The sequence below is a fragment of the Lindgomyces ingoldianus genome, assembly GCF_010093535.1.
Source record: "Lindgomyces ingoldianus strain ATCC 200398 unplaced genomic scaffold BDR25scaffold_6, whole genome shotgun sequence".
In the NCBI taxonomy this organism is placed as follows: domain Eukaryota; kingdom Fungi; phylum Ascomycota; class Dothideomycetes; order Pleosporales; family Lindgomycetaceae; genus Lindgomyces; species Lindgomyces ingoldianus.
Window position 1 is genome coordinate 1,044,808 of NW_022985167.1, and position 4,909 is coordinate 1,049,716.

Genomic DNA, 4,909 nt, shown 5'->3' on the forward strand with positions numbered 1-4,909 from the left:
AATTTCTAGATATAGTCCTACTTAGAGCGCTTTTTATCTTTTACCTCTAAAGTTTTCTAGCTCTAACGCAGCATCTTTTCTTGTAAACAGAGTTACTTTTAATTCTAAACTAGTTATTTATCTAATAACATGTAGTCTCTAGCCTAAAAAGCTTTAGTAGACTAAAGGAGTTTCTCTCTCTCTCTCTCTAAACGCTTCTACGCAGTGTTAGACATAAAGGTGTTACATCTATTTTTTTTTTTACATACTTAACGCACTTGTCTAAAAACAACATTAATATATAAAATAACTTTAAAAATTAGTAAGCGCTATAGGGCCTTATCTTTGTTTAGTAAAAAAGATTAAAATAAAAAGTAATATAAGAATAATAGAATAAACAGGACTAACAAGCTATTTAGTTTAAGAAAAGTAGATGTTAGAAATGCCTTCTAGTAGGTAGATACTTACTTTATAAATAAACTTTTACTAATATAGTTATGTAAGCAGAGCAGTAAGGACGCTGCTAGAGAGAAGGGGTAGCGTGTTACAGTCTATAGTTAGACTAGCGTAACTCTACTAGCAGTGCTCTATAATCTAGCTAGGTTAGGACAGGGCTTGCTTATAGACTAGTTAGAGGGCACAGAGGCAGCGCAGCTGCCTGCAATAACAGAAGAATACGTTGTCTAGTAGAAAGACAGGACGTAAGGCAAAGAGGAGCTTAGCAAGTTTAGACAAGCTAAGACAAGTTAGCAGTATAGCTAATTTATAGAGCTTATTTAAACTTACTTAAACTTATCTTAGCGCCTTTAAATATGTATATAATTCCTGCTTTAAACAACCTTTAGGAAGTATGTTTAACATTTAGTTTATTTTTTTATATAGACTAAGTAGCATTTAGCTTTTTAAAGAGCTATAATACTATTTATATATCTTACACTATATATACCTCTAATTCTGTCTAACAGGACTGTTTAACCTAGCCTCTCTACTGCTGCATTAAGGGCAAACTACAATTTAGTCACTCTACCCTCCTCTATTAGCCTATTAGCCTGTACGTAGGACTGTACACCCTACTAGATTAGCCCCTATCCTCCGTCCTACTTCCCCCCTAGGAACGTCATAAGACCCGAGTGCTTCCACGAAGCAAGGATTGTAACACTATAGTCCTAGGAAGGTTTAACAAGCATGTAATTAATAAGCTAAGAAGGAAGCTACTGTAAAGATTTTATGTTAATAAAAAGATAAAAAAACTAGGCGTAAAAAGGCTAAGAAGCGTAAGAAAGCTTATATAGCTAAAAAAAGAAAGCATATAAAGGCAGCTACTAAGGACGCTTAACTACAAAAGGCTAAAAAAAAAGGCTTTAGAAAGAAGAAAAGCAACTGGCTAAAAAGGCTAACTGCTAACTCTAAAGCAACATTAAAACTTCTAAAAAGGCTAGGAAGACTACACAGCCTATAGCTAGTAGGCTAGAGCAAGTAGTTAAGGATTAATTAATTGTTAAAGTGGTAGAGCTGCTATGCAAGCAAAATTGCAGAAGCAGAGCTATTAAGCTTCCTGCACGCTTCTGCGACTAGCTAGTAGCCTTAAATTAATTACTGTAATTAGCTTCCTAATCTACTAAAAAACTAGGCCTATATTCTATTTATATGTTGCCCTGGAGCTTCAAGTCGCGGTGCCGCTGTACGGCAAATTCCGTGCGTCAGGCGAGACCGTGCGTCGGCTGATTAAATTTAGTATAGTGCAAGATATACAAGGCGGCAATGTCCTCTTTATAAAGGTTTTAATGCCTCTTAGTCTATTAGGTAGGTAAAGACTAAATAGTAATCACAACCTTCTAACTGTGGTTGTGATTAAGACTATATACATGGGGTTGCATGTTCTGCATGTTTGCATGCTTGCATGCTGGTGTGGCCTGCATGGCCTGCAAACCTGCAAACCTGCAGTTTCTATTAGATGATACATTCCGCCAGGCTTTTGTCTAAAAGCCGGAGCCATTCCTCATCCGTCCTGTCACGTGATTCGTTCAGCGCGGGGTTAAGCGTCTTCCATCCGACGTCGTTTAGGCTGTGTGGGACAGCTAATTAGGTCATTACGGTCTGTCTGTTGGCCGTAACAGGGGGGGGGGGGTGGGTGCTGGTTGCGTTTGTACAGCAGTTGTCTAGGTGGTAGTAGTTAACTGTACAGTAGCTCTTAAAAAGCAAGCTGTTGTGCAGAGTAGCAGGTTAGCTCTAGGGCGGGGGCTAGTTGCTTGTTTGTACAGCTGTTAGGAGAGAGAGAGGGGGGGGCTAGTTGCGTTGGCGAGGCGGGCTGCCGATGAGGAGCCTTCTCTATGTAGCTACACACGCAGTAGGTTTCTAATTATGCAGCCTGTATTGTCTCCTCTGCGTAGCTACACACGCAGTAGGCAAGTAGTTGCACAGCCTGTATTAACAGAAGGCTCTAGGGCGCACAAAGGCTTAGCAGTAAGCCCTCTTTGCATAGCTACGCACACAGCAGGTTGCTAATCTTGTCTTTATGTAATTAGTTAATCTAGGGGCGCGTATAATGCTTATCTAAGCCCTCTCTGCGTAGCTACGCACACAGTAGGAGTAAGCTGTTTATATAGTAGCAGTTTTATTAATCCTTATAAATCTGTCTATTAAGGATAATATCCTTTGCGTAGCTACGCACATAGTAAATAGTCTATTAATAAACTAATTAGTATTAGTTAACTTAGGCTTAATTAAACAAACATATGCCTAAAAGGCGTACTAAAAGGTAAGTAAGTAAAGATCTTTTTATTATTAACTACTGCCCTTTTTCTTTGTATAAAGAAAGAGGGCTTTTAAGTACACATAGCCCCTAACGCACAGGCTAGATAGCCAACGTTTCAGGCAACCTAATTCAGCCGTACTTACGTACAGACAAAAAGCTTTAATTTTATAACTATAACACTAAACCACCTTTTTTATTAATTAGTGTTTTTAAAATCTCTAAAGTAAGTACTATACGCTAATAAATATTAAGATCTTTATTACTTAACTTTTTAAAAGTAGATTTAGTCTAACCTAGTAGTAAAATATAGCTTTTTAAAGAAAATTACATTTAAGAAGCTAAAAGTAATAGCTAAAAATGCTATTATTATTCTTTAAACTCTTTAAAAGCGTGCAGCTAAATTAAGAATTAATATAAAAATATAAATTACATTTTATGCTAATGTTCTCCTTTTAGCAATAGGTAGCTTCTAGCCTAGTACTTGTAACGATCCTCATGAATCGTTCTATCTCGAGTCGCCCAGAACCTCTAGAAGGCCCTCGTATCGGCCCTGACCTCAACCTGGCCCCGACCCCTGCTGTTACCCCTATTCCCTCATGTATTTAGTCGCACCTCGCCCCTGTAGCTAGCTTAGTAGTTTTCTAATATCCTTTTGTACAAGGCCTATAGGTGTTAATGGTATTCCCAGGTTCAGAGTCCCCACGCACTCCCACATGCCTCTGAGTGGATTCCCACCGCATTCAGACCTATTGTCTTGCCTGTGCTGTTACAGTACTCTTAAAAATGTTTACTACAGAGATGTTCTACTCTCTATAATGCAAAATCTAGCAGATACTAAAAGGCTAAAGCATGCATTAACTATTATAATCTAGAGGAACAAGCTTAAGAATTTACTTTATGTTAAAAGTAAATAGTAAGTTAAAATGTTTTTGCTTAAAATTAAGGCTTACTTAATTTAGTCTAGTTTTAAGTTTTCTGCTTTCTTTATACTATTTCCGCTTATATGCCTTAGTTGTCTTATTATTGTGTGTAGTATATAAGATAATGCATTTAAAGCTAGTTATACAAAAGTAAACAAGTTCTTAAATATACTAGCGCTTAGCAATGTTAACTATATTAAGTTACTATAGAAAGAGAAGAAACTAGACAACTTTATTTTCTAGCTTTTATATTAAAAATTTAATAAGATATAGCACAAAGTATGCATTGCAGCTAGCTTTTAAGAAGTGCTCTGTCTTTATTTACTTTAAGTTAGTGTAGGTGCAAGGTTAGATAAAAATTGTAAGTTGCTAGCGTTATTTACTATTTATGTATCTATTTAACTAACTTTTATCTTAGCTCTTTTCTCTTCTGCTTTTTGCAATTAGATTATAAGCCACACAAATACAATGTTTAAAGCTTAATATTAGACATTACAGCTTTAAGAGGACCTTTTACAAGCTGCTTTTAGTTAACAAATTAGGTGCAATAACACTTATCTCTTTGCATTCCTTTAAAACATGTCCCTTTCTTAAGACAAAGATGCTTCTATAGACCTAAACCTAGGTGACTGGCTTCAATTCCACCAACGTAGAGATGTGACTAAGCTGCAGGATGCTCTACGCACCTTTCAAGCGTCTAAAGATTAGGCTACCAAAGATCACGCCTTCTACAACAACGACAACAACAACGATAAAAAAAAGAAGTTAGGTGCTTTAACAGAGCTTCTTAGATTACTGCGCTTAAGACTTTAAGCTCTACGTTATACATAGGGCAAGTTAAAGTTAGCAGATATACAACAGCAATACTTTAAAGAAGCAGATTAAGCTTAAGCATTAGGAAAAGAACTACCATAGATTAAGAGAATTGTTTCTAACATAACTGCTAGAACACGTGCGCTTAAAAGCAATTCCTAAACAGCAGATTAAATCTTCTAGCACTTTGTCTGCAAATAGAACATTTTGCAGGATAACAAAGATCTAGGACAATATATATATCTGCTTGTTGTGTATAGTAAAGAATGTTTAAAAGCAGAGCTTAATCTCTAGAAGAATAAATACAAAAGTTAGGAAGTAAATAACAAACATAATAAGAATAAAGATAAAAAGAACAACAAGGACAACAGTAATTATAAACACAGTAAAAATAATAATAGTAAGAACACAGCAGTTAAAAAGATAGAGGAGAACTAGAAAT